This window comes from Mastigoproctus giganteus, chromosome 11 (assembly GCF_048544385.1).
Source record: "Mastigoproctus giganteus isolate SK-2022 chromosome 11, ASM4854438v1, whole genome shotgun sequence".
Lineage (NCBI taxonomy): Eukaryota > Metazoa > Arthropoda > Arachnida > Uropygi > Thelyphonidae > Mastigoproctus > Mastigoproctus giganteus.
Genome location: NC_143585.1, coordinates 170,178,552 through 170,206,103, shown reverse-complemented (window position 1 = coordinate 170,206,103; position 27,552 = coordinate 170,178,552). Strand labels below are relative to the sequence as shown.

At 40.7% G+C, this 27,552-nt stretch overlaps 1 protein-coding gene across 2 annotated transcripts in view; it reads right to left on the bottom strand.

Annotated features, from left to right (window-relative positions):
• LOC150078571 (phytanoyl-CoA dioxygenase, peroxisomal-like) overlaps nt 1–7,275 on the bottom strand; it is a 133,843-nt gene extending 126,568 nt beyond the window's left edge. The window contains exon 1 of one of the 2 annotated variants that reach the window (XM_090385536.1): nt 6,870–7,275. The gene's annotated coding sequence lies outside the window, so the exon portion shown is untranslated. The remainder of the gene's footprint in view (nt 1–6,869) is intronic. The other variant, XM_090385537.1, reaches the window with a different exon arrangement.
• Nucleotides 7,276–27,552: the final 20,277 nt, after the last annotated feature.

Below are 27,552 nucleotides of genomic sequence, written 5' to 3'. Positions count from 1 at the left end.
ATTATGGATCATTCTTTCAAGTAATTTACCGAGGCAACTGGATAGAGAAATAGGTCTATAACTGTTAGGACTGGTAGGATCTTTACCGGGTTTCAAAAAGGCAAGAACTGTGGTATGATGCCACTAGCTAGGATAAATGTTTTCCATAAATATCCGGTTATAGTAGACCAGCAGTATTTGTGAATTTCTGTCACCAAGGTTTTGTAACATAATGTAAGATATTCCATCTGGCCCAGCGGCACTGTTGCGTGTTGTTTTAATGACATGTAGAAGTTCGTGATATTGAAGAGGCTGATCATATGGAAAGAAAACTGAGGTTTGAAAGTTGATGGCTCGTTGTTCAGTCTTGGTCTTTATTTTCTGGAAATCCGGAGAATAATTTGATGCCGCAGAAACTTCGGCAAAAGTTTTAGCCAAGGCATTTGCAATGTCTTCAGGAGCAGATAGTTCTTGCCCATTCCATGAAAGAATTGGTGAAGGGGTGGTTGGAAATTTTTCGGAAATCTGCCTGATTTTCTTCCATATTAACCTAGAGTTAGTGTTTCTGTTTATGGTAGATGCAAACCGAATCCAAGAATTTTTCTTTGCTTCTCTTTGAATGCGACGTGCTTTTGCTCTTAGTTTCTTGTAATTGATAAGATTAGCTGTGGTTGGGGATCTACGAAATAAATTCCACGCTTTATTTTTTAACTTCTTAGCTATTGAGCATTCTTGATTCCACCAATAGTTAAGGTGATGTCGGGATTGGGGATTCGACAATGGAATTGAACATTTAGCTGCAGATAGTAGGTGTGAAGTGATATAATCTGTGGCTTCATCTATCGACTGTGTTCGTATATATTGCTCATCCAGGGTGACAACGGATTGAAATTTGACCCAGTTGGCTTGAGAGAACTTCCATTTCCTGCAGGGTATGGCTAATGGTGGTTGTGCAGTGAGGAGATCACAAATAATCGGAAAATGGTCACTGCCCATGGGATCGTCCATAACAGACCATTCTATAATTGGAAACAGAATCGGGGAACATATTGATAGATCGATTGCAGAGGTTTGTCCAGTTGGTAGCTGTATGTGAGTGGGTGCACCAGTATTAAGAACAGTAAGGTTTTGCTTATCCAGAAAGGTTTCAATTAAGCAGCCATGTATATCTAATTTTGTCGATCCCCATAAGGGGTTGTGGCCATTGAAATCACCCAAGAGACAGACGGGGAGTACTAATTGCATTAGCACGTTTTCAAGATCTTGGTAAGAGAAGGTATGACTTGGTGGGAGATAGACTGATACCAGTGTTAAAGCAATCTGGGTTATCAAACGTACGGCGACAACTTCAATTGTAGTTTGCAAAACAATTTGCTTGGTTGGGATCTTTGAGCTGACCAAGATGGCCACGCCCCCACAGGCAGCATTTGAAGTATTACGATCGTGCCGATAGATGGCATAGTTCTTTATGTTGGTGGAAATTTGAGGAGTTAGATAGGTTTCCTGTAGATAGAAACCAACTGGAGAGTAGCGGTTAATTAGGACTTGAATATCATTAAGGTTGCTACGAAATCCTCTACAATTCCATTGTAGAATGTAAGGCATTACTGATGTTTAGTAGAAGCTGCTGCTTCTGACTGTTTTTTTAATGTGACTGTCTTGTTTTTTTTTTTTTTTGATTTGGTAATTGTTGGCGCATCGGCTTCTGTGGCCATATTGCACCTCCCAAGGTTTTTGCAGTACTTTGATCCAAGCCCGAGGCGGGAATCGAACCCGCGACCTTTGGGTTGCCGGGCAGGTACTTTACCCACTCGGCTAGCCCGGTCGGCTGACTGTCTTGTGACGTTCAGGCTTTGATTTGTCTTTTTTCGGGAATAATGGTCTACCGGTGTCCATTTCTTCCTCTGCATATATTTCTAAGATTGGTTCTTCTTGTCTGGATGAGTCAATAGTATCCATAGATGTTTCTTGGATATTCTTTTTTAAATTTGAGTTACGATTATTCAATACAGAAGAAATCACTGGGGGAGGAGAAGGAGATGTAGCTGGTACTGTTGTTGTTGTTATTTGGTTTTTAGGAGCATTAGCAACTAAGGCCATATTGCTCCGGTGCGGTGGTCATTCCCTGACCTTTCCGCATGCTCCGTATTTGGTGGTGACGGGCTCGAACCCCGGTCTAATCAAGAAGCGTGTGCTACGCACTGCTGCTCCTTCCCACCTGGCTACGGACGCGCAGCTGGTACTGTAAGTGCAGTATTACTTGCCTGGTTCAACTGTTTCGGGACATTGGACTGTTGCTGGGAGAGAACAGTCCGAGCCCAGTCAGAGATTGAGGTGGTTGAAGGGACTGTAACATCAGTTTGGGTGGCTACTGATTGATATTTTTGCGGTATATTGGCGTACGTACGTTTATTCATACTGGGAGTAAGTAATTTCCATGCTTCTTGAAAGCTTACTTTATTTTCTATCTTATATTTAACGATTTGCTTTTCAGTTTTCCATCTGTCACATGTCCTTGAGTAGGCAGGGTGGTTTCCTTTACAGTTGGGACAAGTCATTTCTTTTGCCACGCAGTCACTTTGGGTGTGGTCAGCAGACCCACAATTAGGACAAACCTGGTTTCCTCTGCACGCCGTTTGAGAGTGGCCATACTTCTGGCACTTAAAACATCTCAATGGGTTAGGAATATATGGTCTAATGCGGCAGAGTAAGTAGCCTGCTTTTATCGATGGTGGTAGATTTGGTGTGTTAAAAGTTAGAATAATATTCCTTGTTGGGGGAGTATATTTTCTCTTTTCACCATAATTCTTTTCACAGCAATGACATTTTGATCTTGAAGCTCTTGTGTTATCTCCACCTCCGTGACATTCAATAGATCCCAGCTGGATATAACACCCTTAGATGTATTTAGAGTAGCATGGGGAGAAACTTTTACTGGAATTCCAGCAAAGCTTGTAAGTTTTAGCAGTTTCTCTGAATGTCTACAATTCACTGTTTCCAACAGAAGGTCGCCTGATTGTAGTCTCTTGACTGGCTTAGGAGATCCTGCCAGACTTTCCAGGTGCTTCTGGATAAGGAACGGAGAGAGCTTACTGAGAGGCTGATCTGCAAGAGAGTGCATTATAAGGAATGTAGGATAAATTGTCGCTGAGGAAGTGGTTTTCAACCTTTTGGGTTGCGACATGTTATGGTCAATGTCTATCTCTGGCCGAGAGCTTGTCGGCTCTAGAGGCAGAAACGTATTTTGGTCCATGCTTGCTCTTTTTGGCCCTTGGCAGATTAGCTTTTCTGCCAAGATTTCCGGCCCCGCCACGGGGAGGCAGGAGCAGTGCCCGGTGTGACCAAGCGTAAAGTAGTAAGTGTTAGTAAAAGAAATATGAAAAATAAAGAAAGGTAACTTTTCTTTCTTGCTCTGTACAAGTACTTTTGTAACAGTAGCTGATTTTAAATAAATTAATTTCTTAACGGCAGGAACTTAATATAACTCTAAATTGCTTTTGGATAATCACACTTTAAGTAAAGAGAAAACGCTCGATCACAATCGCTTGGCACCCGGGGCCAAGTACATTGGGTTTGGCAGACTGCAAGTGGAAATGGACATCACTGAGATTAGAACTGAGACCACGTATACATGTGAAATGAACTAGGAAGTGTTTGGGAGGTTTAGATCTTTTCACAGATCAGTTTGCTTTATTAGTTTGACAATTCATGGTGTAGTCAATAGTAAGAGAAAGTGTGGGGGGGGACATGCTGTATGAAGCAATGAAATTTTTGGATATGGCATATACATGGTAAGAATATGCCCAGATCCTTGACATAATGTGGCCTCGACAATACCCCCTACATACACACTACTTGGACTCCCTCCAGTCACTACTCTGCTAGATAGTGACTCCCTCCAGTCACTATCTAGCAGAGTAGATTATAAACTAGCTGATCCAGAAGCCTCGTAGAGAGTTACCAATAGGTTCGGTCTGGTGTACTAACTAGCGGCCGGCCTGAGAACCCGTTTTAGAGCTGTACCCTCGAAATGTAAGTAAGTTTGGATTTCACCATGGTGTTCAGCATAACCTCAAAAGATATCAATCATACTGCAAGGTGGAAGAAATGGGGTAGGGTTGACTAGAACTTAGCTCTGGAGACTAAACATGGGTTTCACCACTTCAAGCTTCCAATAAACAAAGTGGTGGTATTGTATTGGTTGATAAGAGTCATCTACCACCCAGGCAATACCAGGTGGTAGATGACTCTTATCAACCACCTCTGTGTTACCAGGCAATACTAGGTGGTTGATAAGTCATCTACCACCTAGTATTGCCTGGTAACACAGAGGTGTGGCATTCCTCCATGTGGTGTGGGTGCCACACCTCGCCCTCTGCTTACATTGGTTCACACCTGGGTGGTCACCCTGGTGCATGGGGGTTATACCCAGGATTACTAACAGTCTCAGGATTGTGAAGGTGCAAGCAGAGGATTTGGCTGTCACAGACCATCCAGACTTTGCCAATATTGAGTCCACTTAACTTGAGTGTCACCAAATATCAGTTCCATCAGCGTTTTAGACTCCCAGGTAGCAAGTATACTTGTCTGGCATATCTGAGAGAATGTCTGAGACAGCCTCAAAGACCATTATCATGTTATGATCCTGTATCATTTATCATGTTATGATACTTCCTGTATATATGATACAGGATATATTGTATATAGGATAATTCCTGTATGTTATGCTACCACCACAATACTTCCTGTATCATATTATGATACAGGAAGATATAAAGTTTTCTGAGTAGTGTAACCATGCAACCAGGAATACCCATGGTGTCCTATTGATTTATCCAACATCCTGTAGAGATATGGAGGTCACAGTCCCACTGCATAAGGCAATTGTATGACCACATTTGGAATACTGTGTTGTTCAAGTATGGAGACTTCATCTGAAGACATTGAGCTTCTTGAAAGGGTCCAAAGATGAACAACTTGCATGATGAGATCAGCAAAGGAACAACCATATGATGAAAGACTGGGCTTATGTGGGCTACAGAGCTTGACCAGTGGCTCAGAGATGACCTGATTCAGGTTTATAATGCTGTGAGAAGGGTTAGTAAAATGAATGACGGTGGAACTTTCATTACAAAGAATTCTAAAACTGGGAGCCATAAATTCAAATTACATGGGAAGAGGTTTACAGTAGCTAAGGATGTTTTTTTTTTTAATTTTTAGCCACTGAGTCATATGTTGCTGAACAAACTGCCTTCACCAGTAGTTGAAGCTGACAGTTTGAATAAATTCAAAGATAAACTGGATATTTACCTGTGGGGAGGAAGCACATGATTTGTATTTCTTATCTACTTGAGTTTTTTTTTTTTTTTTTTTATTGCGTCTGGCTTCCTTCCAGTATATGGTGAATACTGTTACTATATAAAAGGGGCATTGGGAATTCTGGGACCAAAGTGGAAACCATGACAAAAGTTTTAAAAGCTAGACCTCACAATGACTAATTCAGGTTACTTACTTTTAGTAATTATTTTTTTCTAATGGGTGGAAGAAATGCTCAAATTGAAAATAAAAAAAATTGCTCACTAGTTTTTTGGAAGAAAAAAAAAACCCTATAAGCAGTAGCAATTTAATTTAACTTAGTGTAACAGCTCTGAAATCTAATGTAATTAATATGAAAATTAAACCAAAGTTAAATTTTTGTTTCAATTTGCAAAAAAAAATTATATATTAAAAAACAAAAATTGATGTATTAATATTTGCAAAGTTATGGTAAGTTTTACGATATAGCACAGCAGAATGTCGATTATCCAAACTAATTGGGACCAAGGTTGGTTCGGTTAATCAAAAATTTGGATATCAAACGTACATGAGAATACCCAATTTACAGGAACTAAAGTGTAATTAGGCCTACAATTAAATTATTGTATGCAAGTTATTACTAGTATATTCTGAAATATGAAATATTATAAAATATAATTGATTTAGGAAATGGTTTGTAAATACTAACCAAAAAGTTTTGAACAAACAATGTATATTATATTTATTTTGAACTTACCTAATTGTTTTACATGGATTTACTATAGATCACATTTTTTTTTTACATAAACAGAAATAAACAAACAAGTAATTGCACACAAATAAGAGTACTGTATAATGTATCTTGGGAAGGTTTATTTTTTAAAATATGTAATCTTGTATTTTATTTTGAACCATGCGTGATTGTCTTTTTTTTTCGCAGCAAGGTCTCTCATCATCTCTAATATCAGTGTCTCAATAGAACTACATTCAGACTGTTGCTCACACCATGCCATTGTAATAGTACTATTACAATTTCTACCGCAGTAACGGCCTCAACGTGAGTGGTCCTCTCCCCGCTCGGATAATTGACGTTCTACTATATTTCTTATAAATACAATACGCATTCGAATTCATAATCAGTGCAAATATTTTAATAGTACGCGTTGTGTCATTTTATTTATTTATTATTGACTTTAAAATCGATATCTAAAACAATTAAGGTGGGAATCGGCTACTTTCATGTAGCAGAAGAGTGCAGCAGAATTTATTTGAACAAATAAGTTCTTTCGAAGAATTTTTTTGAAATATACAATATAATGAAATTTGTTTATAATGAATAAAATGATTCATGCAACTGCAGATATTCATTGTAATGGGACTGCCGTATATTCAACAGACATTTACTGATTTTGAACCGAGGCACAGAAAAGACCCACTGACAACATGCAGGTCATATGATTGTCAAACAGTGCAGTAATGTGGTTAATTACACGTAAAGAAAACATTTTAAAAAGTTCAAATATCACAAGTTTAGAAATATAAAACAGCACCCCCATACAACTCACTAATTAACTGATGAAATTGTGCCCACTCACCCAGAAAAAGTGATACTAGTTCTTGAAATCACAGCCGACGAGAAAAAAGTGGAATGATTTAACTTATCAAAATCACAATTAAATAACACAAATCATATATTATTCATTCGTTCTTTTACTATGGAAATTACTATTTCCGCTTTAAAACACCTGTCTCTGTAACGCTATTATCAAGGCTATCAAGATGAGTATTTATCTCACAGTATCACGCATTCGACAAATTTTGATAACCCAGTTACTCAACCAATGAAATGGTCTTTCTGAACGAGTTTATCTCATTTCAATTCCAGATATTACCTCATTTTCCAATTTAAACATTATCATCGGCCATCATGTGGTACATACAGATAACCTTCACAACTATGCTTTTAACACGCAAGAATGATTGGCGCCATCTACTGATTGATTGATTTACTACATTCTTCAAGCATTTGTTCCACAGTTTACACATGATCAGATAATCGTCATGCACCAAGAATTAGCAGCGCCTCCTTTGTCAACTTGCTCATTTCTTTTGCACATAATACGGGGATCGCTGAATAGAAAATAAATTTGATTAATTTAAAGTGCTGGTCAAGACATCAAAAGCAGATATTGTTCGGATATCAGAGACGTGCTGCCAATCAGATATAAAGGATGCAGAATGGAATTTGGTGAGTACTATGTGTACAGAAAGGATAAACAGGACAGGAAGGGAGGATGGGTTATGCTGTTCATTAAGAAACACATAAAATCTAGGGAAGTGCATCCAATTGACATTGGTGGATAATGTAATGTTGAGTCAGTGTGGTGTGACATAAACGCTGAGAAAGGGAAAATGAGAGTCGATGTGTGTTGTAGGCCTAATGAATCGGATGGGTAATTGTTTGAGAGAAAACCAAAAGGAGTAATACTCTTGACCTGATTATCAGCAGTGATTCTTCACGCGTTAAAAATCATCACATAACGGAACCACTAGGTGGCAGTAATCAGAGTGTAGTGATGTGGGATTTACTCCATAAATAGGTAGAAGTAACTACCATCAGGGGTATCGGGAAGGGTTTTTGCTTTCATAAAGCAAAAACAGTGGATCAACTGATGATGTTACCAACAGTGAATTCTAAATGGGAAGCCTTCAGGAACTTAATTTTGGAGGCTACTAGACTTTCAATTCCAACTATTCACAGAAATTAATGAGGCTCGTGGCAGAGAATATAACTGCATGGGATGCATATAAATTATCAGGCTACACAGAAGTCTATGGCAGATATAAGCTAATCTGTAATCGAGTCACAAAGAAGATTAGACCGGCGAAGCCAGATTACGAGAAATCTTTGGCAAAAAGGTGCTAGGAAAAACAGCAAAGATTTCTTTACTTATGTAAACTCTGGAAGGAGAGGGATGAACCAGATTGGCCCACTTAACATAGATGGTTTGATGGTTTGATAATAATGCTCAGGTAACTGATAAACTGAATGAGTATTTTGCATCTACATTCACACATGAAGAGTTATTCAAGGAGCGGATTGCCAGAAGTTTATCAAACTCTAACAGAGTGCTAAGTGATTGTGTAATAAAAGAGCAAAGTGGAGGAGAAATTGTGGAAGTGAAACATAAGGAAAGCACCTGTTTTGGATGGGATCTATCCAGTTATATTAAAGTAGGCAAACGTGTAGGCATAATTATGAAAGCTTTCTTGGACTCATGGGAGGTCCCCATGGACTGGAGATGTGGAAATTTTTCCCCAAATCACAAAGGGGGGTCATGTTGCTACTGCAATAGGGTCTGGAAAAGTTGAGCAGATGGGCTGAGAGGTGACAACTGGATCAAAGGGTGACACGGGTAATTACACACCTGATAGTCTAGCTCAGTGTTTCTCATCCTTTTCGTTGTCGCGGGACACTTTTAAAGACGCTAAAATTTTTTGGCATACTTTTAAAGTCGCTAAAATTTTGTGGCACACTTTGAAAGATGTTAAAATTTTGTGACACACTACAATCACCATTATACTCAGATATAATACACATGTGAGCAAAAACATTATGACCAGCGAGTCGTTAATGAAATAGAAGGAACTGCAGGTGGACTTTGGCGCGTGCGCCGCTGCGCATGTCGGGACACGGTATAAAAAAACACCTGATACTGATCTCCATTAATCAGTGTTACTCTTGTTCTCCAATGGGAAAGGCAGTGGACTTAAGCGAGTTTGACAAAGGCCAAATTGTAATGGCATATCTGAAACGGCACGGCTGGTGGGATGATCACAGTCAGCCGTGGTTAGTACCTACCGAAAGTGGTCCGAGGAGGAAAAACCCACGAACCACCGGCGAGGTGTTGGTATAGGTATAGGTACGTTGAGGGTCTAACGGCGCCTGGGATTTCTCCCATCTCCACGTATGTTCTATGTATCAAGTGACAGTGCCCTGTCAAAGCCAGAAATTTTAAAAGTGTATGGATCATGTAATATGTAGTGTGTTGTGCCCATTGTTCTTCCGGGCCCCACCAGGGCCTACAGTGCATCCAGGCACCATCACTTCCCCAGGTAAACGACGCACACGTATCCGGCCATCCACATGGCGTAACACGAAACGTGATTCATTTATAATACACATAAGGAAATCATCATTCTTCTCTTTCTTTCAGATTTGTAGGCGTGGACGGTACAAATTTCTAAATGTGTCTTGTGGTATCTGGTACCAACACGTAACCAGCAGATCCTTTAACTCCTGTAAGTTCCGTGGTTGATACGCCATAGATCGAGGTTGCTGTTCCAACACAAACCACAGATGCTCGATGGGATTGATATCTGAAGTATTTTGAGGCCAGGGTAATACCTGGAAACCCCAGGGGCTCACATCTAGTGAGTATGGGCTTGTCAAACCAAAGGTCCTCAGCTGGATATCATCATTTTTCTCTTTCTTGGTGATTCCTCTCTCTTTCTCTCTCTGAGGGTAACTCGGGAATTTTTTTTTTTTTTTTTTTTTTTGGCTGGTTGGTGCAGCATAAGCCTCACGATTCATTGTATCATATGGCTAATAATAATAATAATAATAATAATAATAATAATAATAATAATAATAATATTGCATGGAGTGTGGCGCAGAGTAAAGTCACTTGTTCAGTCCTTAGGCAGAAGGGTCGGTTCGAAAAATCAGAGACGTAGGTGGTCATAATGTATCGGTGTATGTGAGCTGTGAGTTTTGCATGAGTAATGACACAAATATTATAGAACAAAGTCAGTTATTATACAAAACTATTTAGACGTATATATGCGGCACTGGTATTCATTTACATTTAATCTAATCATTTTTCAGGCCTGATGTAGCATAATGGTCAGGTGCGCGAGTGTAGTAGTACGTGCTCTTTGTGGGGACCGGGGTTCAAGCCCGTGACTACTAAATACGATTAATAATTTGTACTGAAATTCTACTCATTTTTCTCGTTTAATCTGTTAATACATGCTATCATTTCCATAAGATTTCTCTCAATTAACAATATCAACTCTCTCTCTCTCTCTCTCTCTCTCTCTCTCTCTTTTCCCAAACTGTGTTCCAAGGAACACTAGTGTTCCTTGAGATGTGAACAAGTATTCTGTGAAAAATCGTAATTAGCAATTAAAGAAATAAAAGAACTAGCATGTAGGTTAGTGCAAAAGCATCATTTTAACGTAGCCATCTACCAAAGTAGTTAAATTAATTAATTAAATTGGCATCGTTTTGGTTATATCTCATATTGTGAATTCCTTCACAACGAGTTGCCATGGTATTGCACTACCTCGAATAAAGAACACTTCGCCTGCAGAGAAGACTACTGTTATTTATTCTCAGCGGATACCGCCACCCAGACGGCACCGTTTCAAAGCTTGTTGGCTGCTTTTCGGTGGGTGGGCAGGTACCCTGGTGTTGCAATAGTCTTTTCCACTGGCGAAGTGTTATTCATTCGAGGTAGTGAAATACCATGGCAACTCGTTGTGAAGACATTCACAATATGAGATATAACCAAAACGATGCCAATTTAATTAATTTAATTTAACTACTTTGGTAGATGGCTATGTTAAAATGATGCTTTTGCACTAACCTACATGTTAGTCATTCTACCTCGTAGAATGAGGCCTTTGCCCCTAAATATTTTATAGAAATAAAATAAATAAATTTTGCATATTTGTAGCGTACACCACTTATGTATCAGTATAATTTTTAACATTATAGCGGCATAGACTAATAATCAAATAGACCGCGGAACACTTTATTCTGGTTGGCTTTGCATAAAGAAGTATGTGTAGAGGTCATGACATCTATGAAACGTAGCAATGTAGTGATCTGATATGCCATTCGTATACGATTTAGCCTGGAGTACACGGGTTGAAGGAGGTGGGGGGGCGGAAGCGAACCAATATCATAACTAAACTCACTTCCTTGTATAAATTTGTTTGGATAATTATCAGTATTTCGGAATATTATTATTAAAATAAATGACCATGGGTTTGTGGTTGAAAAAAGGAACTTTAAAACGAGAAGCAAAGTACTTCTAGTAGTGCAACTATGGTTGATGATGAAGATGAACAATCGCAGCCATTTTTGTTACCCAAAAATCCGAAGTGAAAAACAGGAACCAACTAATAAAAGATCAAAACGAAAGTATGATGACATTTATTTGAAATTCGGTTCTTTGTGTGAAGGTGCTCCTGATGCACAGTGCGTCATATGTAATAAAATATTACAAACGGTTCTTTGGTCTCCCGCTAAACTTGTGTTTCTTAAGTAAATAGATTGTGAGATGAAAAGCATTCCATGACTAAAAAAGTTTGGGAAACGCTCCTCTACAAACACTAAACTAATGGGACTCGAAGAGATTAGCTCGGTGTTGGCGAAGTTTTTAGGGCTACAGCTAATAGAGAAGTTTTTCTTAAATTTTTACCATTTTATTGACTAAATTAGCATATTGATTTATTTTCTAGAAGTAGCTTTATATTCCTAGTTATGATACTTAGATTATTTTGAACTTAGAAAGAGATTTTGTGGGTTATTACTAAGTATCGGTAAAACTTGTACCATTCGAAACTTGTCGCCATTGTGTAGTATCCATAAGGATTACGTATATCTCGAACTTGAGAGCGTAAGGCATAACGTAAAAACTATATAGCGCAATACGTAGTAAACGGTCAGCTTAATATAGTACTGGCAATTAATCAATTAAATTTATAAATCCTTTTAATTTTTATTCTTAATTAAATGGTATTTAAACGGAAATCATGCCCCAGACTAGAGCAGCAAAGCAACTTGCGCAAAGTAGCGAAAGTGCTGTGGTTTGCGGGAGAACGATTCTCCAACGCATCACAGCCTAAAAAATGTTCAAAATGCGACATGTGCGGATCTCTTTAGAACAGGACTTGATCCAGCCAGGGAGGATGTCTTTGTGGGTGCTAGGTGAGAGAATGTAAAGAAATTAGGCACCAACCCAGCGTTCTGATGGGCATCTATGAAAGCTTGAAGAGGCGGGTGAATGCCCTAGAAGGGAATTAAAATGGGGGCCCATCAAGTTCTCAGCTGCCCAACTCAACGCCAGAGCTCACTGTTACGTACCAGGAAACACAGCGACAACCTTCAGGACAGAATGCGCTGGTTCCACAGGAGCTAGCTATTGTTGGTGACTCAATTGTCAGGGAAACAGGAAATACATTGTTCAAAAAGGATCGCTGTCCTCCCCACAACGGGTGGAAAAGGTCCGGGGTTCGAATCCCATCGATGACACGAGAAACTTTAGTGAGCTTTTTTCACTCTGCGGCTCAATTAGTCGGTCTCAGGTGTAGATAGCAAGGTTTTTCCCAAAGAAACTGTGGTTTTTTTCGTCCAGCGAACATGCAAAACGACCAGAGAACACATGCAAATTACAGACAAAATAAATATATGGATAGATGTAATCATTTACGGGGGTCCCTAATGTCATAATTTGTTTCTTTTTTTTTTTTTTTTGGCAGGATAAGTTGAATAGGACCAGGGTATGTCTGCCAGGGCAAAAGCAAAGGTTGATGACGTTGTAGAGCAGATATCATCTTTTAAGGGCACAAAAGGTGATATCGTTGTGCACGTTGGCACTAATGACATTAAATGTAGGAGTTCCGTGGATTTACTAAGCAAGTACAGGTCAAGGTTGAAAAAAAAGTCGCGTGTTAGGGTTAAATCTGAAAGTTAATGCAATACTACCCAGACACGATAGGAGGGCATTGTCAATCAATTCAGCACTGGAGAGGTTGTGTAGGGCTCATGTAGAATTTTTCTCAGCGTGGTCTGTGCTTGTTAACAGGGGGAGAGATTGCTTCTACAGGGAAGGGATACACGTAAATAGAAGGGATGCAAGAATATTTGCTGATGATATCGAGACAATGTTAGATGGGCCGGAAAACTGCTAGTTTGGATGAGGATTCACTGACTAATAGATTAACAGTAGCTGCAGGCAGAGGTGGATATGATACTTGCACTGCTTCTATTGGAATGAGCAGCAGCCTGGAAAGCCAGTTGCTGGGGATTTCAGAAACTGCTAGGAGTCATGAAACAATTAAATTCATGGGCTGTGTTAGAGTAATTAAGAGGAAGAACAGGTGCATGTATACTTGCATGTACACCAATGCTAGAAGTATAGTAAATAAATTTGAGGAATTTGAAGTGCTCGTTAAGTCATCCAAGGCGGATACTGTTGGGATATTAGAGACGCGGTGCCATTAAAATATAAGGGATGCAGAATTGGAATTTGGGAAGTACAATGTGTACAGAAAGGATAGACAGGACAGGACAGAATTATGCTGTCAGTTAAGAAACATAAAATCTAAAGAAGTGCATCTAGTTCACATAGATGAACAGTGCAATGTTGAGTCAGTTTGGTGTGGCATCAACACTGGGAAAGCAAAAATGAGGGTAGGAGTTTGTTATAGGCCTAATGACTCTGATGAGTATAATGAACAATTATACAGAGAAATAGAGTGGCCAGTAAATCAGGGTGTCTTATAATGGGGATTTTAACTTCCCAGATATAGACTGGAACTTGTGGGTTGGTCGCTCGCACACAAGCAAGCCTTTTGTAGATTTATTGGATGACTCTTTTCTACAGCAGCAGCATGTTAGAGAGGCAACAAGAGGGAGTTGTTGTTGTTGTGTTTTTAGGAGCATTAGCAACTAAGGCCATATTGCTCCGGTGCGGTGGTCATTCCCTGACCTTTCCGCATCCTCCGTATTTGGTGGTGACGGGCTCGAACCCCGGTCTAATCAAGAAGCGTGTGCTACGCACTGCTGCTCCTTCCCACCTGGCTACGGAGGCGCCCAAGAGGGAGTAACACTCTTGATCTGATTATCAACAGTGATTATTCAATCATTAAGAATATACAGATAAAGGAACCACTAGGTGGCAATGATCACAGTGTACTGGTTGGGATTTACTTTAGCATTAGCATTAGCATTAGCATTAGTAGAGGCATTTGATGCAAAAAAGCAAGCTTATGCAGCATCAGCCAAAAAAAAAAAAAAAAAAAACCCACTTCCACTTCACCCCTCTGTTCGTTCAAAATACCTGTCCAGCTGAGCCTTAAACTTATTTAGGCTATCAACTTCCACGACAAGGGATGGAAGTCTGCTCCACCAACCAACTACTCGCTCGCTAAAGGCAAATTTCCGCACGTCTATCCTACATCTGTCTTTCCTCAATTTGAATTTATGTCCTCTCAGGTGTTTATTCTGAGCAATCCCTTCAGCATTGAGCATGCTCAAACCATTCAATGCTTTATACACCTCTATCAGATCACCTCGCTGGTGCCTAGTCTCCAGACACTGTAATTTGCAAAACTTAAGCCTTTCTTCGTAAGAGCACCCCTTTGTTCCATTCACTAATCTTGTTGCCCTTCTCTGTACTCGTTCCAGCAGCTCTACATCCTTCTTGAAATGAGGCCTCCAGACCTGTATACAGTACTCTAGGTGTGGCCTGACCATTGCCTTATACAAGGGAATAATCACCTCCTTATCCCTGCTTAGAAAAATTCCTATATATCATTGACAATACACCATGAGCTACTCTTGCAGCCCGTCTGCACTGCTCAGAGAACTTCATATCTGCCTGCACAACCACCCCCAGGTCCCTTTCATTCTCTACCACTGTCAGTGTAGTAACACAGAGTTGATACGTTGCTCTGGGGTTGCTGTTTCCCATGTGTAGTACTTTACATTTGTCAATGTTAAACTTCATTTGCCACCTCTCAGCCCATCTGCTCAACCTTTCCAGATCCTGTTGCAGCAGCATAGTGTCAGTAGTGTCCTTGACAACCCTGCCTACCTTTGTATTGTCTGCAAACTTGGACATTAAGTTTGATATACCATCATCAATATCATTTATGAATACAGTAAACAATAATGGACCCAACACTGAGCCCTGAGGGACTCCACTAATAACATTAGTCCACGATGAGCAGTGTCCATTGATTACCACGCTCTGTCTTCTCCCCCTCAGCCACCCCTTTATCCACAGCAGCAATTTGCCTCCAATGTCACACTGCTCCAATTTGTGCAGCAGTCTTCCATGTGCAACAGTATCACAAGCCTTTCTAAGATCCAAGTATATAATATCAAAATTATTCCCTGCATCCAGTTCCTTTGTGACTGCATCATAGTATCCAATCAAATTGGTCAGACAAGACTTCCCTTTAACAAAACCATGCTGTGTCCGAGCTATAACTGAAGTCTTGTTTATATGATCCTGCAGTGCTTCTTTAACTAGTGCCTCCATTAATTTTCCTGGAACAGAAGTTAAACTCACAGGTCTATAATTACTTGTGTCAGCCTTTGATCCTCCTTTGTGAATTTGGGTCACATTTGCACATCTCCAGTCTGTGGGTACCTCCCCTGAGTCCAAGGAAGCTCTCATAATTATGGCTAAGGGTTTGCTTACTTCCTCTGCTGCCTCCTTTAATATAACTGGATAGATCCCATCCACCCCGGGTGCCTTTCTTGTGTTTATCTTCAACAATTTCTCCTCCACTTTACTCTCAGTTATTACAAGATTCTCTAGCTTACTGCTAGAGTTGAATACACCTCTGGCTTTCCCCTCGCTAAATAACTCCTCATGTGTGAATGTCGATGCAAAATATTCATTTAGTTTGTTAGCTACCTGAGCAGGATCATCAACAGTTGACCCATCGATATCAAGTGGATCAATCTGATTCATCCCCTTCCTTCTAGAGTTTACATAAGTAACGAACTCTTTGCTGTTTTTCTTTGCATCCCTTGCCAAAGATTTCTCGTAATCTGCCTTCGCCTGCCTAACCTCTTTTGTAACTTGGTTACAGATCAACTTGTATCTATCATAGGCTTCTGTGTCATGTGTTAATTTGTATGTATCCCATGCATGTTTCTTCTCTGCCATATGCCTCATCAGTTCTTCTGACATCCATTTAGGCCTAAACCTTGAACAATATTTCTTAGTTGGTATGTAAAGCCTAGTAGCTTCCAAGATAAGTTCTTTGAATGCTTCCCATTTTGAATTTGCTGTTGGTAACATCATCAGTTGGTCCCACTGTATAGAATTTAAATACTGTCTCAGTCCATCGTAGTCGCCTTTACAAAAGCAATAACCCTTCCCTTTACCCCTAATGGTAGTTACCTCTTTGAGTAAATCCCACTTTAGCACACTGTGATCACTGCCACCTAGTGGTTCATTTATCTGCAGATTCTTAATGCATAAAGAATCACTGCTGATAATCAAATCAAGAGTATTACTCCCTCTAGTTGCCTCCCGAACATGCTGATGTAGAAAACAATCATCCAATAAATCCACAAAAGCCTTGCTAGTGTGTGAGTGACCAGCCCCCAAATTCCAGTGAATATCTGGGAAATTAAAATCTCCCATTATAAGACTCTCTGGTTTACTGGCCCACTCTATTTGCCTGTACAGTTTCTTATTATACTCATCAGAGTCATAGGCCTATAGCACACTCCTAATCTCGATTTTGATCTCCCAATGCTTATGTCACACCAAACTGACTCGACACTGTACTGTCCAACGATGTCCACTGGCTTCACTTCCTTGGATTTTATGTATTTCTTAACTAATAGCATAACCCCTCCTCCCTTCCTATCCAGTCTATCCTTTCTGTAGACGTTGTACTCCCCAATTCCAGTTCTGCATTCCTTATATCTGTGTGACACCACGTCTCTGATATCCCAACAATATCTGCCTTTGATGTTTTGAGCAATACCTCAAATTCATCAAATTTATTTACTAAACTCCTAGCATTGGTGTACACGCAAGTATACATGCACCTATTTCTATTCTTAGCTACCCAAATACGGAGGATGCGGAAAGGTCAGGGAATGACCACCGCATATCCAGGAGCAATATGGCCTTAGTTGCTAATGCTCCTAAAAACCAAATAACAAACAAAACAAATCTTAGCTACCCTAACACAACCCATGTGTTTACTTGTACCCCAATGACTCCCAGCAGTCTCTGAAATATCCTGAATCTTGTTTTTGAGGCTTCTGTTCATTCCAATAGAAGCAGTGCAAGAATCTCTTTCACCTCTGCCTTAAAGATATAACTACCATCATAACTACCTGCCTGATATAACTACCTGCCTTAAAGATATAACTACCATCAGGAGTAAAGGGAAGAGATCTGACATAGGGATTATATGTTAAAAGCCTTGTGGATTAACTCAAGACTTGAAGGACTCTGCAAGGCTTTAGGGGGGAAATTTCTATCAGCTTGGCCCACACTTGTAGGTAGAAGGAATTCGTTTTGTAGAGACGGGATACACTTAAACACATGTGGTGCAAACGTTTTTGGCAGTATTATTGAGAATACCTTAAAGGTTCAGGGAAACTGCTAGTTAGGGGGGATGTGGGTAATACTGACACTCGTTTCTCTGATAATTTTGGTCAAAGTAACTCTTGCACATACCTCAAGAGTTCTTATCTGTTACCCCAAATGGACATGTTTTCTAGATGTTCTGGGGACAGAAACATTTCAAGTGAGCGGGTAGCTAATGCCAGGGAAGAGAGCCTAAAAATCTTCAAGGGTTGTGTTAGGGTTGCTAAATATACAAGAACAGTAAGTCTTAATTGTTTATACAGTAATGTTAGAAGTGTCGTCAATAAAATGAGCGAATTCGAACTGCTGGTTAAAACAAGTAACGCGGACATAATAGGGCTTACGGAGACGTGATGCCACCCGGAAATTGGGGATGATGAGTTTCAGTACGGCTTGTATAATGTATTTAGGAAGGATAGGATAGATAGAACGGGTGGTGGGGTCTGAGTGCGACGATAGCTTTCCCGGATTCAGACGTTTCACATGCTAATATAGAATCTGTATGGTGTGAGATAGTTGGAAACAAAGGTATAATGCGAGTAGGAGAAATCTACAGACCAGGTGATTGTGAACATTATTACGAAAACCTCTACATGCAAATGGAATGGGCAAGTAAGCGTCAATGTCTTATTATGGGTGATTTCAATTTGCCTTTAATTGATTGGAGTAAATGGGAAGGAAACTCGACATGGGGAACAAAATTTTTAAATCAACTAGATGACTGTTATTTGTATCGACATGTCAGGGAAAGTACTAGAGAAAAGAATATCCTAGACCTCATCATCACACATGAATCAGATGACATAACAGGGATGACAGTAGAGGAACCAGTAGCAGGAAGTGATCACGGAGTTCTACGGTGGATGATGACGAGAGAGGTAGCAGAAGTAAAAGACAAAGGAACGGGTTTTAATTTCAGAAAAGGAAATTACGATGCCTTAAGGTGCTACATGGCCTCTATTAACTGGGTAGATATTGAGCAGAGAATGAACACATTTGAACTGTGGTATGCTTTTAAAACATTAATCACAGATGCCTTGAATGCGTATATACCATTAAAAAAATACTCCATGAGGAGGGTTCCAAGTTGGATGAATAGTGGAGTTGCCACATTACTTGAGCAGAAAAAGGTGGCATGGAAAAGTTACAGAGCAATAAAAAGTACTGAAGCCTATAACAGCTACAAGGTGATGTGTAATAGAGCCACAGAAAAGGTTCGACAGGCAAAGGCAGTTTATGAGAAATCACTAGCAAACAGAGCAAAGAGGTGGGATAAGGAATTCTTCACATATATAAATGCCAAGAAGAGCAGGACAAACCAGATCGGATCTTTACGTAAGGGAAAGGGGATAGTATTAAATACACCAGCTGCCGTTGCAGATGAACTCAACAGTTATTTTGCATCGATATTTACAAATGAAAAATCCTCTGTGGCAATGGGAAATTGTGGGAGCGAAGCTGAAAAATATGTAATTAATGATATTGAAATTTCGCAAGATTATTTAATGAAAAAACTTTCGAGCCTACAGGACAGCAAGGCTCCTGGAGTTGATGGAATATACCCTACAATCTTAAGGGAGGGGCAAGTGAGTGCATTGAACCATTGAGGCTAATTATGCGAGCCTCACTAGACACTGGGGAGATTCCGTTGGATTGGAAAAGTGCCAATGTGTCTCCAATACATAAGGGTGGCCCTAAGACTGAAGTGGGAAATTATCGACCTGTCAGTCTGACTTCAGTGGTAGGGTAACTCATGGAGGCAATGATCAAAGGTGGAATTCAAGATCATTTGGATCGAATTGAAATTCTCAAGGATACTCAGCATGGTTTTGTGAAGGGAAAATCATCTTTAACAAATCTGGTTCGCTATTTTGAAAGGGTTACTCACGAGCTGGATTTAGGGAATAATTTCGACATTGTTTATTTAGATTTCAGCAAAGCTTTTGACTCAGTCCCACGTGAGCGGTTGCTCTATAATCCTTAGATGGATAGCAGGATGCTATCCATCTAAGGATTCCGGGCAGGAGGCAGAGGGTTGTGATAAATGGCTATTCCTCAGATTGGGTTGATGTAAGAAGTGGGGTTCCCCAAGGATCAGTATTAGGATCACTGTTGTTTTTAATTTTCATAAACGACATCGATGAAGGGATAGAGGGCGTGATATCTAAATTTGCAGATGAGGTTAAAACTGATAGAGTAGTTAATGATCACTGTCAAGCTGAGCTTCTTCAAAGAGACCTAGATAGACTTCAGGAATGGTCAGAAAAATGGCAGCTATGCTTTAATCCAACAAAGTGTAAGGTATAAGGAAAACAGTAATCCCAAAATAACTTATTCATTTGGTGGAGTTCAACTAAACCCAGTACTGGAGGAAAGGGACTTGGGTGTTACGATACGGTCAGACATGAAATTCTCTGAGCATTGTAAACAGGTTGCAAGGAAGGCCCATGGTGTCCTATCGATGATCTATCGAACTTTTGTAAGTAGAGATAGGGATGTGATAATCCCATTATATAAGGCTTGGAATACTGTGTTCAAGTATGGAGTCCGCACCTAAAGAAAGATATAGAGCTTCTTGAAAGGGTGCAAAGACAAGTAACTCGCCTGGTGAGATCGGCCAAAGGGTGTCCATATGAAGAAAGACTTCGAATATGTGGGTCGGTTGCAGAGTTTGGAAACTAGACACCTTAGAGGAGGTTTGATTGAGGTGTTTAAGGCTCTGAGAGGCATCAGTAAAATGAATGAAGACGGAATTTTCAAGGTTATAAATGATGCTAGAACTAGGGGACATAAATTCAAGTTACGGAGGGAAATGTTTAGATTGGACTGCAGGAAGTTTTATTTTAGCCAACGAGTTATAAATTACTGGAATAAGTTGCCTACATGGGTGGTACAGGCTGACAGTTTGGGGAAATTCGAAGATCATCTGGATAGTACTTTCTGGTAAGGGAAGTGCATAAGATGATAGGTTTAATTTCCTTTTCTTTTACTAATTATTATTATTTATTTATTTTATTTTATTATTTTTTTATCATTGTTTTATTAGTTTCTTTATTTTTTTTTTTTTTTGCCGGTGCAGCATAAGCCATAGGCTTTCTTGCACCATGCGGCCATTACTAATACTAATACTAATACTAATAGACAAGTGGTCAGGGGCGTGAGTGCAGTAGCACACACTCTTTGATTGGACGGGGGTTCAAGTCCGCGACTGCGATTAAGATTTGAACTGTTAATTTATTGTAAACTCCACTGACCTGGTGGTAATGCCGCAATATAAACAAAGGAAGAACATAAACAAGGATTTTGCTTCCGTAAAGGCGACTACAGTGGTCTCCTAGATTTTTTATGTTCTATACAGTGGGACCAACTAATAATGTTACCAACAGCAAATTCTAAATGGGAAGCATTCAAGGAAGTAATTTTGGAAGCTATAGGTGTTTTCTTCCAACTAGGAAATATTGCTCTAGGTTTAGGCCCAAATGAATGTCAAATGAACTAATGAGACTCGTGGCAGAGCAGAAAATGCATGGGATGCACATAAATTGTCAGGCGACACAGAAGCCTATGGCAGATATAAGTTAGTCTGTAATCGTCACAACGGAGGTTAGGCAAGCGAAGGCAGATTAGGCAGAAGGCAGAAGGATGCAAAGAAAAACAGCAAAGACTTCTTTACTTATATAAAGTCTAAAAGGAAGAGGATGAATCAGATTGGTCCACTTGATATCAGTGGTTTGACTGTAGATGATCATTCTCAGATAGATGCAGAATTAAATAAGTATTTTGTATCTACATTCACATATAATGAGTTATTTAAGGAGTAGGGGGCCAGATGTTTATCAAACTGTAACAGGGAGTTAAATGACTTTTTCATAACTGAGAGCAAAGTGGAGGAGATATTGTTAAAGTTGAACCTAAGGAAGGCACTTGGGACGGATGGGATCAATCCAGTTATATTAAAGGAGGTGGCAAAGGAAGTAAGCAAACCCTTAGCTATAATTATGAGAGCATCCTTGAACTCGGAAAGTTCCCACGGACCTGAGATGTGCAAATGTATCTCCAATTCAAAAAGGGGGGGGGGGAGATCAAAGGGTGACACGAGTAATTACAGACCTGTTAGTTTGACTTCTGTTCTAAGTAAAATAATGGAGTTACTGGTTAAAGAAGCATTGCAGGATAATTTAGACAGGACAGAAAGGAACTGGATGCAAAAAATAATTTTGATATCATATACTTGGATTTCAGGAACGCTTTTTATACTGTTGCACTTTGAAGGGTACTGTACAAATGGGAGCAGTATGGCATTGAGCGCAAGTTGCTGCAGTGAATAAAAGGATGGTTGAGTGGGAGAAGACAGAGAGTGGTAATCAATGGGTACTGCTCTACGTAGACTAATGTCATTAGTGGTGTACCTCAGCGTTCGGTGTTGGGCCCATTGTTGTTTTGCAATGTTTATGAACGATATTGAGGAAGGTATATCAAGCTTAATGTTGATAAATGTTGGTAATTGAAGTTCAACATTGACAAATGCAAAGTAATGTATATGGGTAGCAGTAACCCCATAGAAGTGTACCAACTGGGTGGTGTTATATTCAGGGTAGTGGTGAATGAAAGAGACCTGGGGGTAATTGTGCAGTCAGATATGAAGTTTTCTGAGCAGTGCACTCAGGCTGCCAGAGTAAATAATGGGGTCTTGTCAATGATATACAAGAATTTTCCAAGTAGGGAAAGGATGTGATTATCCCCTTGTATAAGGCAATGGTCAGGCCACACCTTGAGTACTGAATACAGGTCTGGAGGCCTCAATTTAGGAAGGGTGTAGAGTTGCTAGAACGAGTACAGAGAAGGGCAACAAGACTGGTGAAAGGAACAGAGGGGGTGCTCTTACCAAGAAAGGCTTAAGTTCTGCAAATTGCAGCGGCTGGAGACTAGGCACCTGCGAGGTGATCTGATTCAGGTGTATAAGGCCTTGAATGGCTTGAGCTGGTTTAATGCTGACGGGATTCTTCCTCTAGCTCAGATTGAGGGAGCATAAATTCAAACTAAGGAAAGACAGTTGTAGAACAGATGTGAGGATGCCTTTAGCCAGTGGGTAGTTGATTGCTGGAATAAACTTCCATCTGTGGTTGTGGAAGTTGGTAGCTTAAATAAATTCAAGGCAGAACTAGACAAACTTTTGGAATGAACGGATCAGTGAAAGGTGTTTTTTTTTTTTTTTTTTTTGACTGATGCTATATAAGTTTTCTTTCTTTCATCATGTGCCTCTACTAATGCTAAATTCAATCTCGATCACTTTCTCATATTTCTTTTAAGCAGCAATATCAATTCTTTTCACAACAGCAGTCCATAGGGTATCTTAATACAGTATTAACAATTCCATATATCTCTCTTAATTTAGCAATGTCAATTTTCTTTACAACTTCTACCAATAAACCAACTCAGTACTAAATATTTCCTTATATTTCTCGTAATTTCTTCAACTTCAATCTTACTCGAAAATAATCTTCAACTTTATCAGGCATCCCCCTCCCCCCATACTTCTCCTTCAACCCATGCACGGTACTAAGTACTATAGGTTTTGATACCTTTCGTGTTTGGGGTTTTCATAAAAAAAAAAAAAAAAAAAAAAAAGCACCCTTTCCAATACAACACAGTTCAGAGAACTTAAATTCTCTTTCACGGTGGGATTCCTTTATGTGGATTCTTTCCACAGAGTGTGGTGAGATCTCTCTTCTTAGTTGAAGTCTGCCCTATAGCTTTTCCAATCGTATTTCGGGAACAGTTCTCTGTTAATACTGAAGGAAATTATCACAGTAGTAGTGGAAGCCACGGGCACTATCTGACTGGCCTGTTACTCAGCTTCCAGATCACCTTCTGTCCGACGACACATACGTTAAACTTTCCCTAATAACGTTACTGCTCAACGAGTAACTGGACAAGACAGGTACCATTTTACTTTACTCTCTTTTCGATATTTTCTCCCCTAACACTGAGACTTCTCTCCCCCCTCCCACGCTACTAAAACAGCCTCTGAAATTCACGGCAGAACTCTTCACCACATAATGGGACTTTCCTGGACTGAATCCAGAACTACAACAACCACTGCGAACAGCAACAACAACCCCTACTTTTGGCGCGAAAACGTTACTTATTTTCTTATCATTAACTTATCTCAGCCTATCTAATTTAAGCCAGACTCAATCACGGTGTTATTCTTCAAAATCACATTCTGTTTTTTCCACACAACGGAAGCCGTTCATCTTTTACCTCTAGAACACCTGCTGACCATACCTTTGAGCTGCTCCTTACCGACGCCCTTCCCCAAAATGCACTAAATCCATCACAGTGACCTAAACCCATCGCTGACTTCCCAACACAGTCAAGAAAATATACCGACAATCTCATCAAGCCACGTCAACGCCCAAGCGAGCTCAATCGACATAATTCAAAATCAGACGAATGGCAACCACGATAACAACACTGCCCAATCTGTAGCAGCTTCACTAAACGGCGATACCAGACAAGAAACCCGCACTCAGAGAAACTCTATAAAGTACGGCATAGCAATAAACTCCAAGCTACGAGCTTTCAGGACTCAAGACACTATCAGAAACAGTACAACCAGCCTTTTCGTATCTCGACTGGATCCATGCACAACCCCTGAACTAGTCAAACAGGTTATATATGAAGAGCTGAATCTACGGCCAACTGTACATAAACTACAAACTAGGAGTCAACAATATGCTGCATTCAAAATTGACTGTAGCCGACAGCAAGTAGACCTGATAGGAAGCGTCGCCATTTGGCCTGTCGGAACGAGGATCAGGCCATTTGTTCACTATCAATCAACCTCGAAACCTAAAGCGACTACTCAGATCCGACAAAAGTACTCCCACCGAAGTCCCAGCTGACTTGGCGAGTATAATTGCCTGCCAGAAAGGATGCCAGCACCAGAATCTTCCCACACCAACATACTGGAACAAACCCCGCCCAAGGTTGGTAATACCATCCTCCAACGCGAGAGAACCCGAGGTCGCCTCATCCCTGTCCTGATCTCTCATTATCGAGAGCCTCTACTTGTTCACAGCCGGGAAGCAAGGCTCCCTCCTGTGAGGATAAACATTACAACCTCTCCTACCATCCGCGTAATGTTCCAGAATATCAGGTCCTTAAGAAATAAACTTAATACACTGGAAGAGATTCTACTCTCAAACTCACTAGACATATTGTGCCTCGCTGAAACGTGGTTAGAGGCGAACCAGACAGATATCAGCTGCTCCATTCCTGCAGGCTTTCATGTACTGGCTGCCTCTCGCGATAACCGCAGAGGGGTGGAGTTGCTATAATTTTCAATACGACAAAGTTCTCCATCATACACTCTGTCTCAAATATCTCTCAAGACGTGGAAGCCTTAATGATAACTCTGGAACATCAAGGTACCACTATAGACGTCGCATCCCTGTACCTTCCTCCAACGCCAACTATGATGGCCATTAATGCAGCCACTAACTGGTTAATAAATAATCTCCACCCAGCAGCCACTCACATCGTATGTGGGGACTTCAATCTTCCGCCATCTACCCAACACCTCAAAAGTCGTCTCACAGAATCTCTCCAATCAATCCAAATATTCCAAGTTAACTACCAGCCAACGAGAGACCGAAACCTACTGGACATAGTCTATTCCTCGGCAACATGCCAAGTCGAAGAAACCACAACCGACATGTTTCAATCAGACCACCAACCAATCATATTTACAGCTCTTCTACCCAAAAAATATTTCAATACCCCCAAAACCAAATCTGTGAAAAAGGTCACTGCCCCAAAATTTCTGCATCCAGCACTCTGCATTGAAGCCGCATCCACAGTCCCATGGAACATCTTAGATGGATGTGAACTGAGCCTCGCAATCGATTTAATGACCAAATGGATCAATACCATAGCCCTTCACACCGCTACCAAGACAGTCACCATTACTCCGCGCTCCACAGCATGGTGGACTCCCCAGCTCAACCAAAGTTTCCACTACAAACAATTACTACACGCCAAATGGAAAGCTTCCGGCGATGTCCAAGACCGCATTTCATTCACCAAAGCCAGGGCCGAATTCAACAGAAACAAATCAGCTTCAATTAAAAAGCACCTCGAAAGAACCCTAAAAAGGGGGGAACCATTCTACAAAACAAAGGCTAGTTCTTCCAGCAACATCGACCCAATTGACTGGCTCAACTACGTCGCCAGATTTTCTAATCAACCTCCAGCTCTACCTAATCGGCCACTCCTCAACCGCTCTCATCTCACTGATAGTCTCGCTACGATCCGAATTTCCAAGCAACAACTGATGCAGGCCATTAATACTCTCCCTCTCACAACAACCACCGGTGACGATGGCATCCCCTAGTTCATAATCAAATGTTTAAGTGTCTTCATCATCGACTCACTCCTCAACCTATACAACAGATGCCTCGAAGTTCATTTCTTTCCACCCCAGTGGAACAGGTACTCTGTCTGGCCCCTTCCTAAGCACCAACAATCGACGCTCCCAAGCCAACATAGGCCCATCGCTTGCGCCTCTGTATTGCTAAAAATTCTGGAGAAAGCATTGCTACCGTCTGTCACCCATCAAATTCTCCGTGACAGTCCTCAGCAAATACACTATGGGATATCAGGAAGGTCAACTATAACTAACCTTGTAACAACCACTCTGCACATCTTTGATGCCTTCGAACAAAGACAGGAATTGTCAGTTATATATCTTGACATCCATTCCGCTTTTGATGCCATCTATATACCTAATCTCCTACGTCTCTTAGAAAACTACTTCAATTTTCGCGGCGATGTTCTCTGGTTCCTAGAATCTCTCCTATCGAAGAGGACCCTTGTTCTAAAGATCGGAACAAAGACCTTTACGCGCCACATAACTGCCGGTGTACCTCAAGGGGGGGGTCCTGTCTGGCATTCTCTTCTCAGCAATCATGGTGCCATTTGTGACCAATAAGTGCAATTGGATCACATATGCTGACGATGTCAAGCTCCTTACTAAAATATCGCCATCCAACTCGGCAGCCGAAATCACTCAGCAAATCACTAGCAAACTGCAGGACATGGCTGACTACCTCAATACCTTCAACCTCCAAATCAACCCCCTAAAATCAGCACAAATAACTTACTCTCTAAAGGGCAGCCCAACAACGTTGGAGCCTGTGCTTAACGGCTCCTCAGTTCCAAGTGTTCAAACACACAAAGATCTGGGGGTCGTTTTCGACTCCAAACTATCTTTCAACGATCACATAAACCTCATACAGTCGAGGCTGAACTCACTACGCTGGGTCGCCAAACAACAGCTGCTCCACACCACCGACCCACAGCTGGTAAAAAGATACATCGTATCAATCCTTTACCCGACAATACTGTATGCTTCAGAGATATGGGCCTCGGCCGCCCAATCCAACATCAAAAGAATATTCTCTGCCGAATTCTGGCTTCTAAAATGGGCCAACAGCAAACCCCACCTTCCCCCAGCTCTCAGATCAACGCAGTTAGCAGAAGCTCTTCAACTACGCAGGCTCCGGTTCTACATCGCAGAAAGAAGGCTGCTGTTCACCATCAAGATGGCCACCGGTAAAATTACAGAGCCGAACTTCTGGGATCACTGCTCTTGGCGCATTCCTCCTCCTTATCTCCGGTCTTCAGCACAGCTGCTAGCAAACCGTAACCGGCTAGTACTAACTGACAGATTCCTGCCAAAACAAATGCTGCCCTCACTGCAAGCCATCGACGGGGACCTCCAAGAAGTGGTCAATAATAAAAAATACAGAAAGGGTATCCTCGTCGAACTGAAAATGTAAAACTGTGCTTT